Source organism: Ambystoma mexicanum, chromosome 2p (assembly GCF_040938575.1).
Source record: "Ambystoma mexicanum isolate Mex_15411 chromosome 2p, UKY_AmexF1_1, whole genome shotgun sequence".
Lineage (NCBI taxonomy): Eukaryota > Metazoa > Chordata > Amphibia > Caudata > Ambystomatidae > Ambystoma > Ambystoma mexicanum.
Genome location: NC_090923.1, coordinates 913,555,463 through 913,571,785, shown reverse-complemented (window position 1 = coordinate 913,571,785; position 16,323 = coordinate 913,555,463). Strand labels below are relative to the sequence as shown.

General features: G+C 48.5%; 1 protein-coding gene across 1 annotated transcript in view; it reads right to left on the bottom strand.

Annotated features, from left to right (window-relative positions):
- The window catches only part of CLPTM1 (CLPTM1 regulator of GABA type A receptor forward trafficking), a 667,007-nt gene that overhangs the window by 207,473 nt on the left and 443,211 nt on the right, over window positions 1-16,323 (bottom strand). The window lies entirely within an intron of this gene.

The window sequence follows — 16,323 nt, the reverse complement described above, 5'->3', positions numbered from 1 at the left end:
ATGACACGTGGGTGGTTTCGGGGAGGCGCGAGCAGTTCTATACAGTATCCTGCGGACACTGTGGACAGCACCCATCTGTCTGAAGTTCCCTTCCCAAGCTTGGGTGAAGTTGGAAATGCTTCTCCCCTACTGGGGATGCATGAGAAGGGACCCTGAGCGCGGCGTCACCATTTAGCTGGAGGCGTGCCGCCTCTGCTGGGGCTGCCTCTACCCTTAGCACGGCCCCTTTTGTTCCCTCTGCTGTAACTCTGGGTAGACTGCTGATTGTTACCCCATGATGTACCCTGTCTCTGTGAGTAGTTGGAGCCTCTTTGTGAATTTTGGCCGCGTGGGCGATGAAAATTACTACTGCTGCTTTGATTAGGGGGCTTTTTGGTCAACTGTCCCAGGGATTTCAGAGTCTCATACTCATCTTTGGCATTTTTTAATGCGTCCTCTACCGCTTTGCCAAACAGTAGATTAGGCTCCACCGGCATGTCGATTAAGGATGCTTGTGTCTCGGGTTTAAACCCCAACTGTCTTAACCAAGCATGCCTCTTAATGACAGTGCTTTCTGCTATTAGCCTGCCTGCGTTATCTGCGGCATCAAAGGTTGCCTTAAGGATGCAACCGGACACAGCTCTCCCCTCCAACGCAACCAGGGCCAACTGGCCCTTTAAAGGTTCCAGTGCGGAGTCGATGAGGGCAGCTACTTGCTCCCACTGGTGGCAGTTGTAACTAGCCAGCAGAGTGGTGGAGTTGGCAATCCTTGCCTGGTAAGCGGAAGCGGAGGCCACCTTCCTTCCCAACCCCTAGATTTTCTTGCTCTCCCTGTCGGGGGCAGCCTCAGATGAGGATAGAGGCATTCCCGCCCTCTTCTGGGTATTAGTAACTACCAGGGAGTCAGGCTTCAGTTGCCCCCTTATGTAAAGCGGGTCTGATTGGGCTGCCCTGAACAATTTCTCGATTCTGGGGTTTACTGCCCTGGTGAGGTTAGGATTGAGAAGGGAAGTATGAATTCTCCGTTGGATGAACTTGAGAATTGGAATGGCCTGAGCAACGGGTTTCTTTTCTCCTACTAGTTCCTCAGCAAAGTCCCTCTCCTCCTGTGCCCTCTGCGTGTCTATGCGGAAGTGTTCTGCCGCTCTAGTCAAGACCTCATTTAGGAGGGGCTGGTTGTCGACTGGAGAGTCAGTAACTTGAGGTTCTTTGCCTACCGGAGAGTCTATTCTGTAGACTTCTGGGTCATCTTCCTCATCCTCCCCATAATAGTCCACCCCAGTTTGGTTGTCCAACGTTACCAAGTCTGGATCCTCATCCTGTAGTGGATCCTCACTATACTGGGTGTAAGGCTAGATGTAGAAAAGGGTCAGAAGACCGACCTTGCGCTGGGGTCTCAAACTGAGGTTTCTTAGCAGGGGGCTGCGGGTGCCTAGACCCTGAGGGAGTAGCACCATCAGGGGTATAGGAGAGTAAGTGTTCTGGGTTCTTGGAGTAGAAGTCTGCTAGGGAGGACATTCTAGACATAACCCCGTCTATGTCCTCACTGGTCCATTTTTTGGAGCCGAGAATGACCCTTCCTTGAGACAGTTCCCCTTCTATGACTTGACTGGACCTATGGGCTTGTGCAGGGGTCTTGGCTAGCTGTTTATCAGAAGACTTAGAACTGTCTTTATGTAACAGAGGTGGAGAAGGGTGAGATGGTTTCTTCTGCGGTCCCCCCCCCCCTCCCTTCCCCAAGAGTGGAAGAGTGTTTCCCTGGTGTTTTCACCCTCTCTGAGCTTGTTCGACGCCTGGCGTCGAGATTCAGGGGTAGTGTCCCTTTCCTTAGAGTGAGGGGGTCGGGATTCAGAAGCAACTGCCGAATGAACAGTCTGCCGACGCCGACTCCTGGTGAGCGGCCTGGGGCTGGCGGTCATCTTCGTCTTCTGACAAGCGTACCCTCCATGACTTTGGTGAGTGAGGCACTTTTGGCAACTGTGGATGGCTGCCTGGTGTTGTGAGGCGATCTTGACCGAGACCGCCCAGAGGACACTGATTCGTTGGACCGCTCTTTGTGTGCCTCTTTCCGAGAACTCGACATGCGTGTCGAGTCTCGGTTGGACTTCGAGTGTTTAGGAGTGGAAGTGGTGTGGGTAGCGCTCATATCGCCGGGTGTGTTCCCCATAACTGCCCTGCCGGACAGCCTTCCGAGGTCGGGGACTTGCACTTGGCTGTCTTTCGACACCTCGTTGCCCTCGCCGTCAGAAAGTATGGCGTCGCTGCCATCACTGAAGGTGCCCTCCGCTTCCATGGCCTCTCGTTGCCTGGCGTGGTGGGCCCAACGTTTGATGGAGCGGTCCTTTAGTGTCTTAGCCTTGAACCGGCTACACGCTCTACAGTTTGCCTCGGGGTGGTCCCTCGGCAAGCAGAGGTTACAGGTGGCATGTTTGTCAACCCAAGGATACTTGTGGTTGCACTTGGGGCAGAATTTGAAAAGGGGTACCCTCCATACGCACCCTGTGGCAGCGGGTAAGTGTGTGTAGGATATATGTGTAGAGTATGTTTGCACCCCCCACTCACCCTACTTGCAGGGTCGAGGCCAGAGGCCTTCCAAGGCCCGGGCCGAGACCAGAGTCCTTCCGAGGCCCAAAGTCCATCGTGCAGCTCTCGACGGTGGTTTTCTTCTCCGGGCCTGCGTCGAGCTTCGAACTTCGATGACTCGACGTGGGAATGGGAGAAACAGGGAAATATGATATTTAGCAAAATATGGCTGAAAGCCAGGGAACTCCGCGGAATGCATCCGTCAAGTATGGCGGAAAAAATAAATCTGAGGGTCCTACACGCGCGAGGGATCATGGGTACAGTGGACGTCACACTAGGGATAGTATTACTGGCACGCCCTGTGTCGACGCCCATTTTCGAGTTTCGAAAAACAAACTAACACTCCGCAGCTTCCACTAGACGTCGGCCTATGCAAAGCATGTGAATCTAAGCAGATACAAGCATCAGAAAAATATAACTATTTTAATAATACTGGTACACAATTTAAAACAAGACAGTACTTTGATGAGACTGAACAAATTAAAACATTCAAAATACAATTAAGGACACAATTTGCAATAATCTGAAGAAAAACAGGGATTTGGATCACTAAATGCACTATGTGAGGTTAATTCATAAGGCTGCTATAATTAGTAGTCCTTTTTGAAGATAGTCGACATGTTTCGGCCATGGAATGAATTAGACGCCATCTCTGGTGTTTTTTCAAAAGTTGGTATTGAGGCCATCTTCAGGACTAAGGATTTCTTCTGGAGAGACTTCAAATAAGTGATTAACCCCGTGTTGTGATGCTGCAACAGCGTCACTGATTTCTTTTTCCAGGCTGGGTGAGACAAGCCAGAGGTTGACGTAACTGCCTCTGTATTTGTGAATGCTTTTAGGGTGGCCCTATGAAGGTGGCACGGGACGTCTAGTCTTTATAATGTGGCGTCTGGGGCACCATTAGCAGTGTTGTTTTGCCCAATTTAAAAAACCAAGCATTTGTAGACAAGTACAGGTGAGAGATGCTGCTCAACTCAATACTTCTTGATTTAGAAGCAAGAACCATGCAGAATTTTGCAAGATAGAAAACAGTCGTTTTGGGGCAAAGTAAGGCCTCTGTGTTAGGTTGCTGAATCAGGTGGTCAAACGCATGCGGTTTGCCAGGAAATTTTGTGCAGCGAAGGACAAATGTGCCCGTGGCGCCACATCCGATATGCAGGCGGTGACAACAGCTGGCTGCCGATTGTCAGTAGATTGGTGCAGCTGAACAGGAGCCCAATTAGAACTTTTTTTGCCAGATGCCGGCAGAACGCCAGGTCACGAAGCGAGTTTGATGAGTAACGTGCGACTTCTAAGACCAGCCTTGGAACAGGAAATTTTCCCCTTTAGCAACATTGGTTATCTGATGTGCCTGGGATGGGCTGGTGCAGTGGTTTAAATTCCACATTTTCAGTGTAATCCCATGCATAATGCCTTTTTTGAGTACTACATACACAAAATAGCTATGCCATATGTTTTTGCCTGTGTCTTTTGGCCAGCTTCTTCTCTGGCCTTCTTCCTGCCTTCTCAGACACTGTCACAGGGATCCAGCTTAATTCCTGGGCAAAGCAAGGGTGTGTCCGACCTGGTCGAATATGGGCGATGGGGCGGTTTGTCTGAATCCACATTCCAGCTAAGGGATGTCCATTTCTAGACCGATGTATAGTTTCAAGTTGTCCATACTAAGACAGCCCTTACCTGTCTGAATGGTGCAGTTCCTTACCACTGTTGGGCTGGGGCGAGACCAGTACCAATTTGGTATAAGAGCCCTGCAGCTATTTTTCACAGCAATCACTGGAGTCACCACAGACTATTAGGTATGAATTGATGCAGTCCAACTGGTATGGGACTACACAAGACTTATTTCTTGGTATTAGGTAACCCACCTTTTAATATACACAAGTTGGTAGTGTGACTGAGCAGCCAGGCTTATTTTAAGAGGGGTAATGTGAGCTGTACAATGAAATCGGTAAATTCAGGTATCCAATAAACAGTTATAGCATAAATATTTATTTATAAATACAGAAAGCTATTTAAAGCATCAACTACTAGTAGCATTAATCCCAAGTTAAGATTCAATTCAAAAAGAATAAAGCAGGTGAGTAATTCTTTCATATGCTATACATTTTACAGCACAGTGACGTCATTTGAGGTCAGTAATAAAGCCACATGCCCCGAGCGGCGGTGGCATTACCGACTCAGGTAATGCCCCGGGGACCATAGTTATAGACCCGAGCGAAGCGAGGGCCTTAACAAAGGCCCTGGGGCATTACCAGAGTCTGTAATGCCCCCGCCGCAAAGGGGCATATAGCTATTAGTACCCCGGCCCGCAGAAACTCTGTGACAGGGGCACTAAAAGCTTTTTTTTGTCCCGAAAAGCTGCAGCGTTTCAGGAAAATAAAAAAACGACAAAGAAAATGGCCGCCGGGAAAGGGAAAACTGAGTCAGTTTTCCCTTTCCGTGGTGGCCATCGGCAGCGGATGGTGCGTTTCCAGCGCGTCCGCTCCCTTAAAAAAAAAAAAAAAAAAAAGGTAAGTGCGTTTGGGAGGGCGGAAGAAAAAAAAAAGAATTAAAAAGTACCTGGGTCTCTGGTGGGGGGACGATGGAAGCCTCCAGCCGTGTGGAGGCTCGGCGCGGGGATGGCCCTGCTCCGAGTCTCCACATGGCAGGAAGCTGCCATCGTCCCGCGCCAGGGACCTAGGGATAGAAGGTAAGTGAGGTGGGGAGGGCAGGGAGGTGGGAGAAAAAAAAAGCCTTACCCCAGTCCCCGGCAGGGGGGGGCGCACAGGTAGCCTCTCAGCCGTGGGGAGGCTCGGAGCGGGGATGGCCCCGCTTCGAGCATCCTCATTGGCTGAGGGGCAGCCATGCCCCCCCCCCCCCCGCTGGGGACAAAGGCTGTGGCATCCCAACAGAGGGATTCCCGGCCTGGTAATGACTCGGCGAGGGCCAATCAGAATGGCTCTTTCATTCTGATCGCGCCCTCGCCGGGTACTAATGACACTTATTTTATATCACCTTTGCAGTATTGAGTTATAAGGGAGGGAAAGGTTATAGTTGGATCAGAGCATACTGGTATTATGCAAAAACAGTCTCCCACAGGGGTGCAGGCAGTCTTTTATCTCAGTAATAATAGTGTTCAACAATTAAAACCTGTAAGGGAACAATGACTGCAAAAGCCAATAGGTTCAGAAGGCGGCCTCTAGGGAGCCAGGACAGCCAAAGTCAATAGGCCAGTTCAAAGTTCTGATGCTCTCTTAGAAAATGTTTTTAATTCAAATAGAAAATCACAGCAACTCAAGGAGTCACATCGAAGCAGCACAAGCTGAAAGGCCAGTGCAAGTGAGTTGAAGTCAACTCTGAAGAGGGTAAATAGCACTCCCCCAGGTGGGAAGCACCCAAAATGGCAAAAGGTTGATGTACCCCAAGCCCCACAGTACCTGTGAACCAAAGAATTTGTTCCAGCTGGATGCCTTCTGGTTGCAGTGCAGCAGACCCTTGTTCCTGGTCCTTGGTCATGGTGACGAAAGGGAGAAAGTCTGGCGGGCTTCCTGCAGCTAAACATGAGAGAGGGACTCGGCAAGAATGGATTCTCCTTGATTCAGCAGCTCTTTATGGTTTTGGCACCTTTTTCTTAGCACCAAAGAAGAACGAAAAGGTCTGGTTAGACGTTACTAGATTCATCGGTCCTGGACTCTGGTGCGGGGACTCCGGATGAAGATTTCCCGTTTCTGTAGGGTCCCCTGGATGTCCACAAAGCTTTGGCCGTATTTGCACTTTGGAAGACAATTGATGGTCAGGGGTCCCTGGATATTGGGATTCTGCAGCCTTGGAAAGTTACAACAAGTCAGGGGTTGGTCTTTAGGCTAGTTGGTCCCACCAGCCCAAGGGAGGAAGTGGTCCCTTGCAGGTCTTCCCAGTCTAAAAGAAAATGGGGTCAGCAGAGCTGCAGGGCTTCACCGGGCACTTTGCGGTCCAGGAGGGTGCTGTTGGCGTCTCTTCACATCTTCGTTGGATGTTGTCCTCCAGTGGTCCACTCTGCCTCTATTCCCAAAAACCTCACCTTTTAAGCAATTTCCCATTCATTCACAGCCCTAGGCTGCCAATCACCAAGCAGGGTGGCGGTCCTGAAAGACAGCCAGCCAGCCAATCAGAACTGGTTTCAGTCAGGCACACATATAGATGTTTGGGACCCTCTCTCACTTCCTGCCTTTCAAGACACACTGGAGCCTGGGCGGGCTTCAGGGTTGAAGCCCGCCAAAGGCAAAATACACAAAGGACTCAAACTCGATTCAAACAGAGTAAAAGTCCAGAAGAAACTGACAAGAAATGGTGAAAAAAAACACCAGGGCCATTTTTGAAAAACGGTCACCCTTGGGTGCTGTACTGCAGCTGAGGATTCAGCCTGTAGATACATGGCACAAGGAAATAAAAATGAAACCGCTGCCACCAGCCATTCAAGTGAGCTAGTGTAACAGAATGTTACAGGAGGAGTGGGATAAAGGCAGTTTGGAGAGGGCTCAAAGTCTTGACACAGAGCAGAATACAAAGAGTCTTAGAGGATTTCTTCCAGTCTACTGTTATAGAAGCAGCACACTTATGGACAATGTTGCTGGAGACCCTTAGGGTCCTCCTTTTAGATTATTTTTCTGTATCCTCAAGTAACTACAGTTCTTAATGATGACCTGCATTACTTACCGTAATAGCATTTCTGATGATTGTTTCTGCTTAGATTCACATGCTGTGCATATAGTCCGACATCTAGGGGTAACCGCAGAGTATTGCATCTTGTCTTTCGAGGATGGAAAGGGGACATCGGCACAGGCGTGTCTGTAGCACTATCGCTAAAGTGATGTGTAGTGTACCCAGAAATCCTCATGCGTCGAGGTTCCTCCAATTGTATTTTTTCTGCCGTGAGGGAGCCTTATGAATATCGTGAGCGAGTACAGTAAAGAGAGCAGTAGTAACATGTCTATGCTCCTTCCATCCGAGCGGGGAGGAAGGGTGGGCCCATGTGAATCTAAGCAGATACTGTAATATCATTTCTGATGATTGTAAGTAATGCATGTCTTCTGATGCTTGTTAATCTGCTTAGAATCACATGCTGTACATAGACTAGGAAGCAGTACCCAGAGTTGGAGGTGGGATGTGAGAAGGAACAGTAGTGAAAAGATGTCTTAGTACTGCTTGTCCCACCTGAGAATCAGCTCTAAAATGAGTATTTTGGCAACCGTGTTTTGTAAAGGTGTGTATAGAACTCCAGGTTTCCGGTTTGCAAATGGACTCCAAGGGAACAGTTGCAATTAATGCTATGGAAGCCCCCGTGCCCAGTGTAGAGTGTGCTCTAGGCTTGAAGGCCAGTTCTCTCTTGGCAAGAGCGTAGCAGAGTGTGATGCAGTTGACAATCCATTTAGAGATGGCTGATTTAGAGACAGGGTCCACTTCTCTACCAGCTGCCACTGAAATGAAAAACTGGTTTGTTTTCCTTAGTGGTTTAGTTCTTTCCCGTTAGTACATGACTGCCCTGCGCACATCCAGTGTGTGTAGGCTTCTTTCTGCCACGTTGGTAGGGTTTTGGAAGAGTGTAGGCAGTTGTATAGACTGGTTCACATGGAACTTCAAAATTAATTTAGGCACAAACCTTGGGCGAGTGAGCAGAACTACCTTACCTCTATGAATTGTGACCAAAAGGTCTAGAAAGGAAAGGGCCTGTAGTTCACCAACAGTTTGTATAGAAGTGACTGCCACTAGGAAGGCTGTCTTGTTAGTGAGTGCTTTAAGGCTTGCTTAGTGCATAGGTTCAAAGGGAGACCCCATAATCTGGTTAATACCACACTGAGGTCCCATCCGTGAGCCGGATTGGAAATGGGAGGATCATTCCTCTTAACTCCTTCCATAAAAGCTTTAATTACTGGGATCTTCCACCATGACACTTTCTGCTGGGACGTAGTGTAAGCTGAAAGTGCAGCTAAGTGGACCTTCAGGGAATGGACTTCTAGACCCGAGTCCAGCAGGTGAGTCGGGATAACACAATATGTGCAGGAGAACATTCAATGGGATTGATACCCTTGGGAGTACACCATATGAAAAAGCGGTTCCATTTATTGACATAGCAATGTGTGGTGTTAGGTTTTCTTGCTTCCCTAAGTATATCCATGCATCTTTGAGGAAGCTGGCGATGTTCAAACTCTAGGATTTCAGGATCCAGGCTGTTAAGATGAGCGTTTGCAAGCATGGATGGAGTGTAACCCCCCCCTGTCCTGGGACAACATGTTGTAAGGGCAAGGCAGGTTCATCGGAGGAAAGGGAGCCATTTCCATCAGATGGGAGAACCAGGGTTGGCATACCCACAACGGGGCCACCAATATCATGGTAACTGGTTCTTGGTGCATCTTGTGCACAATCTTGTTGATTAGGGGAGTTGGGGGAGGTGGGGAGGGGAGAGCGTAAACAAATCGCCCTGACCATGTTATCCAGAGACCGTTCCCCCTTGGATTGGTTCTGAGGGTACCTGGAGGTGTAATCTGGGCATTGCGAGTTCTCCAGAGTTGCAAACAAGTCTATCTCTGGGAATCCCCATTCTGCATAAACGTTGGAGACTATGTCTCCGTGTAGTTGCCATTCGTTTTCTAAGGGCAGTGGGAAGTCTCGGCTGAGCATGTCTGCTTGAAGATGGAGTTCCACTGGAACGTGTTGAGACAATAGAAACATCCTGTGTTTGAGAGCCCACTTCCAAATATTCTGAGATAGTTTGGACAGCCCTGGAGAATGAGTGCCCCATTGCTTGTTCAGGTAGTACATGGCTGTGGTGCTGTCCGTGAGGACCAGTTCGGTCTTTCCCTGCAGCTGCGTCTGAAAGGCTTTCAGTGCTTTGAACACCGCTAGCAGCTCCAACAGGTTTATGTGGTTGGAAGCAATCGCTGGGGGCCAAACCCTGTGTGCTGTCTGTTGAAGATGAGCCCCCCCCCCACTCCGTGAGGGATGCGTCCGTCGTGAGAGTGGCTCCTACTGCGGGGGTAGTGAAGGTTTTCCCCTTCAAGAGGTTTACCCTCAACCACCATTGCAGACATAACAAGGGCTGCCGAGACAACCACCAGATCGTCCCATAGTCCGCTGGACTGACACCATTGGCTGTTTAGCCACTTTTGCATAGGGCGCATGCGCAAATGCACGGGAGTTACCAAGTAAATGCAGGATGCCATCATTCCTAACAGCCGCATGGCTTTGCGTACCGTCACCTCGCGACTGGCTACATACTACGGGATTTGAAACAGCATGTTTTGAACCCTCTCGTTGGAGGGTCCGAGAAGACAGTCTTCCGTACAAATAAGAGCCCCTAGAAACTGCTGGACTGGGGTCGAGGCTGGATTTCTTCTAGTTTATGGAGAAGCCCAGACTTAATAGAAGGTCGACCGTCCTTTGAGTATTTGATGAGCATGTGTTTTTAGTAGTCCCCATTATGTGCCAGTTGTCGAGGTAAGGATAAACTGGGATGGATTGCCTGCACAGGTGAGCCGCTGCCATTGCCAGTACCTTTGTGAATACCCTTGGGGCGGAGGCGATGCCGAAGGGAAGGACTTTGAACTGATAGTGCTAGCCCTCGATCATGAACCTTAGGTACTTTGCTTCGGCAACATTGAAATATGACAGTATGCATCTTTCATGTTCAATGTTGCCATGTAGTCCCCCTTCATGAGAAGAGGAATTACTTCCTGCAGCGTCACCATACAAAACTTTTGGGGTTTGCCAAACTTGTTCGCTGGACGCAAGTCTAGTACAGGGTGCATGGTACACTGAATAAATACCCTTGTTTACCTGTAGAACGGGGACAACTTCGATAGCGCCCTTTTCCTGCAGGATCATGACCTCTTGCAGCAGGATCTTGAGGTGTTCCGGTGTTAGAAGCCTGGATCTTGGAGGTCTGTATCGAGGTGGCCGGCTGAACTCAATGCAGTACCCGTGGGCGACGGTCTTGAGCACTCACTGGTCTGGTGTGATCCCCCTCCCCTGCATGCAGGAATGATGTTAAGCGTCCCTCGACCTGGGAGGTACGGGAGGGAACCCGGATTCGAGTCATTTTTGACCAGAGGCTGGGGTGGCATTACGACCCCTTCCCTTTTCCCGACGTCAGCTGGGAGGATAAGTACTGGGGGTGTTCGATCCTTGTCCTGAAGACCAATTGTTCCCTAAGCCATACGGATTATGTGGGGAATGTGGATAGGATTGCCTGCGAAAGGAGCGGCGAGAACTCCCACCCCCCCCTCTGCTGGAAAGGTCTTTGAGTGATCTGGTTCAAATATCTGAGTCTCGTGTTGCTTCTTGGCAGTCTCTAGCGCCTCGTCAACCACCTTCCCAAAAAGATTGGAATCTTCCACAGGTTTGTTGATCAATGACGAATGAGTATCGGGTTTAAACCCGGAGTTCCTCAACCAGGCATGGCGCTTTAAAAGGGTACCTTGTGCCAGGGTACGACCAGCTGTCTCAGCAGCATCCAAAGTGTTCTTGAGGATGCTGCGATTGACTTGTTTAACCTCCGACACGATTGCCAGTAGGCGGGAGTGAACTGGTTCGGGAACCTTCTGTAGGTCCTCCTGCAGTAGGTTCCATTTGACATCCGAATAACTAGCCAAGAGCGTGGTAATATTGATTATGTGCATCGAGCAAGCCGCGGCAGTGGGGATTCTTTTCCCCAAAGCATACAACTTTACACTGTCTGGTGGCGATTCGCCTGTAGACAAGGGGACCCGTGCTCTCTTCCTTGTTGCCGTGACCACCAGAGAATCTAGGGTGGCGTGACCCCTAATATATAGGGGGATCGGTTGGGGCGGGACGAAAAAGTTTCTTTACCCCAGGATTAACAGCTCTGGTTTGAGAAGGTGTCAATACGGAGGGGGCGATGCGCCTCTTGTTGGAATTAAGAAGGGGAATAGCTTGGCTAGCCATAGGCTTTTCTTTTAAAATGTCCTCCACTAAATTTGAGTCTACCACTGCTTCCTGTGTGGCTATCTGGATGTGCTCAGCCGCTTTCCTAAGAATGGCGTTAAACGCCATTTGGTCTTCCACAGGAGAGGCTTGATGCAGAGGAGGAGACTAGGGAGGGTCAAGGCCAGTGGCATCTGGGTCCGGTGTAGGGGTAGGGATAGCCAAGGTGGGTTCTCATCAAATGGCTGGTCATCTCCCCAATCCGGGGTGTGATAAAGAGCATCGTTGAAGGGATCATCCCCCTGTGCATAAGGGTCAAGAGGAACCTCTTCTGCATCCGATAGGCTGAAGACCACCTCATGGAGAGGGTCTGACGTCCTCTGATATTTAGTTATCGTAGGTACATCTCGTCACAAGGTCTTTTTGGAGTGAAACTCTCTGAAAAATCTACACATTTTTCTAGCCTGTTCATACAACCCTCAAACTTCTCCCTAGTCCATATAGATGACCCAAAGGTGTCTAAAAGGGGTAAGGGTTCCTAGAGGATCCTGCATCCTAAAGACAGACTGGCGACTCTCTGTAAAGTCATGCCGCTCTTTAGGGCGTTCTGGCATCTCTCTCGATGTGTTCTTGGGCCCATGTCACTCTTCTGGGCGTCCTGATATGTCTGCCGATACATTTTATGGATTTACTAGCCGCAGAGAATCTTCGCGAGGGTTTCTTTGATGCTCAGCGTTACGGGGAGGCGTTTCGGCAGGGAGGGTGGTTGCGTAGAAACTTCGGCGCAACCAGAGCTCTTGGAAGTGCATCAGCGACCTTGATGGATTTGGTGCTGGCACCCTTAGAGTGTGCCCGGACACATGGCACTGGAGGGCTGTTGATCCTGTGAATCGGCGAGTGTCGTCGAGGAACCAGATGCACCCGTTGGCACCTTGGACCGAATCGACTGAGAAGCCGCAGCGGTACCGTGGGTTGTCTATTTAGTCTCATGTAAAGTGGGTGCGTCCACGTCACCAGGGTATATCTTACCCAGAGCAGGGCTGGCATCATGCCAAATGGGGGCTGAGGACCGCCGTCTTGGAGCGAGTATGTTCCGTCGTAAGGTCAATGGCATCCGTGTCAGAGACATGGTCGTTGCTATGGGCCTCATCACTTTCGGCGGCTGTGGCGGCGAGAGAGCTACCCTCGGCCTGCGACATTGCATAGGCCGCACACCATTTCACACAACGCTCCTTTATGGTCTTAGGCAGTGCTCCAGATAAGATTTTGAGGTGGGAGTATTTTACGCATCATTTTTCAAATTAGAGCGTAACTGCAATTTCAAGAGAGTAAAAATGAGTTTTCTCCTCTGCAAGAGAGTAAAACGTATCCAACACTTACGTTATGGGTATGAACACATTTTAAAAGGGTGCATGCTTTATTATGTTGCTCGCTTAGCTGTCACAGATTTGGTCTTTCAGTTGGAAATTCACCATCATGCATAAGAAGGCTATGCTGCTGACAAAAGAAATGCTACAGTGCCATCTAGTGGTGGAAAGTATGTTTTTTTAATGAATAAATCAAAGCGTACACGGTACGCAGTACAAAATTAAATGATCCGTATTTGCCATATTTACATGCGTAAAAGGGCAAGATACGCACGTTAACTGGTAGGCTGGTTTTAGGAGCTTACAGTGCTGACAGGAGGCCTCGACGTGATTGCGGGGGAGACACTTAATACACCGCGGGCACTTGTCTTTCCAGGGAAATTTTCCCTTGCAGGAAGGAAGTACTGTTCATAGCGCAGGTAAACTAAAGCGACGACAATACCAAAAGGGGCAAAGAGAGGGGAGAAGGAAAGATTCTTAAGAAAGGAAACCCCCGGAACCCACTCTTACTACTGTGTAGGCCGTCCAGAAGGCCCCGCCACACAGTAGACGTAGTCGACCGGAACGCCAACCGTCTAAGTCTGCTCTTCGGCAGCGGTTCAGTAATAGTCGATGAGGGAACAAATATTATATTAACGACCAAAGATCGGGATTTTAACAAATTTGCAATTTAGTCGAGAGCTCTGAATAAGGCGACCAGATAGCTGGGTGGAAAAAAACAATCCGAGTGACCTCGACATGTGAGGATTTCTGGGTACACTACACGTCACGGATAGTGTTACGGACACGCCTATGCCAACGTCCCCTTTAGAACCTCGAAAGACAAGATGCAATACCACTAGATGTCGTACTATATGCACAGCATGTGATTCTTAGCAGATTAACAAGCATCGGAAAGAGATACTTAGAAGATCCCCCAAAACTCTATAGTTGGAGAGATTGGCACACACCACCTTCAGTGGAGTGCCAAAGGGATACTTAGCATCCCCCTTCTCTCTGCTCTTGTGACTTTTTGTCACATAGACAATCTCCTAGTTATGGCTGGTGGCAGTGGACGTGTTATATCAACTATTGTGTAGTTTTTATACTATAGGCTAGGCCCATAGCCTTGGTAGTGCACAATAGAGGCATCCAAATACCAACCTTCTTTTTTCCCCCCCATTACTAGCGTGGTGGTTCTTTGTTAGCTCTTCCTTCTACCATTCTGGGAGGGGGAGGTCTGTGTGCTTTGCCTTTGGCGGGAACCCTTGGGTGTCCCCGACTAGGCGCCAGAGTGTCTGGGCAGGCAGGAAGTGGGGAGGAGTCTTCCACCCCCCCTGACCTTTGTCAGCCAGAGTGCCTGAATAAGTCCAGCTCCCTCAGGGGGTCTAGCTGTCCTCATTGGACAGCCAAACGCCCCTTTGTGCAAAATGCTGAGAGAGATTGCAGAGGAGTGTGTACCGGAACTGTATAAAAAGGTGAGCCGTCTGGAGTGAAAAAGGAAGTCGACCACTGGAAGCGGAAATAACCGAAGAAGATGACCAGAGATGCCTGCAGACCCTTTGCAACACAGTGAAGCAACACTGCTGTCCTGACCCTGTTTTCTGTAGGACGGAGGAGCTCCGAAGAAGACTCCTCCTTCCCTTTGGCTGGTGGGAACAACTAGTCCCTAAATGAACTTTGAATTGAGCCATCTCCCGAGATTCTAGGCATTTCCAGAGCTACAGAACAACAATATCAGAAGACCTGCTGCCCATTTAGAGTGCACCATTGTGGAAAGACCAAATCCATTGAAATCTTTGATGAAACAATAAGTACACTCCAGAGATATGATACAACTCGCCCAGACCACCTCATCAGTGTGTGGGACTGCAGAAAGTGAAGAAGATTGACCAGGTTATCTGTATCCTTTGTTGGTGTTGCAGAAAAGGCACCAAAACCGCAGAGTGACGCCAGAAGTTGCTGAAAGTCATGCCCCAGGTCCTCCCTTGAGACTGCTGCTGAGAGATCCCGTCCATTGTTCAGTCATCAGACCAAGGAATCCAGAGGTTGGGCCCAGAGCTGCAATATCGCAGATCATCCGGCATGACACTTTTTCTAACCTAAGGTACTTTGGGGAAAAAGGAATTGCTTACCTGATCCCAAGAAGTTACTCCAGATTGTTGGAGTGCAAGTAGAGGTGTGCAGGTTCACCCCTCTCTTCACTCAGACTCAAGACTCCCTTCATCGAGTGCTTTTACAGGTCTTCCTCGTTAGTTCTTAACTTACTGGTTCGAGAATGCTAGAAACTGGAAGAAATCCACATGAACTCTTCGTAATTCGCTGCTTGTCAAGACTTCTCCGAACAGCCTTTAGCTAAGGTTGCATTATTGGACTCAAAGGACTTACTAGGCGAAGAAACAGTCTCTAGAACTTTGAACTAAGCTTATGTTACACTAACCATTTTCCTCCCTTTAAGTGACTTTACTATATGCGTCTGCAGAGTAAGTGCATTACTGTATAAACCGTCTAAAACCACATGAGTGCGCAATAACCGATAAGATAACATGGTCTTTTCCCTTTCTAATGCTGCTACAAATGTAACCGCGAACAAAAAAAAAAAGTGAAAGTGCCCTTTGAAGTGCATCATCAAGTATGCCTAATTTTTCTAGTATAAACATTGAAGTATTTAAAGTGATGCTCATGTAAATATAATGAATATATACTTTTGATATAACTAAGTGTAAGTGCTTCTTTGTTGTGCCCGTCTAAGATTCAGTGTACTTACCTACAGCTCACATCTTCCTCTTAATATAAGCCTGACCGCTCTGCCACTCAACCAATGTCCTGAGCAAGTACAGAATGATGCTAAGAGTTGGGGATCTACAAACCACTGGGATAGCTTACTAAAGTCTGACTGCAAAAATGTATGCCATGCAGAAGTTCTCTAACCCATTCAGAATATTGGTAACCATTCTCTGGAATGTGGCAGATGCATTCTTTTAAAAAAAAAAAAAAGGCATGACCTTTGTTAGGCAAGATTGTATGCAGTACCCTTTGGGTGCACTACAACAACCCTGACCTTGTGGATAGGAACCAAACCTTTGGTATAAGTCTGTACTACACAGGTTGGTAGCGTGTTGAGGAGCCAGGCTTATCTCAAGAGGGGTCAATTTGAGCTGTAGGGGAGTTTCACAGAGATTCACAGTGACAAGTTTTCAAATAAACTCCTACACAAGGTTTCTTCATTAAACAATTATTAATTTATCAGTCAGTTAGAATAAGCCTTCTTCAGAAGGGAGCAATATAAAGCAACACACAAATACACTCCAAAAATGCACACTCTTAGTTATCTAAATCAACAAATACCCATTTGGGATGACACACAGGCACTACCTACACCCTCAGTTGACTTCAATAGCTGGGGTGCTGTTGGCATTAATATAGCACTGTTGCATTTAGAATATTCTTGGGAGTAGTGTTAAAGAGAAGAGAGTTCAGAATAAAACAAGTATTCACACAGTTATTCTTAAGTAGG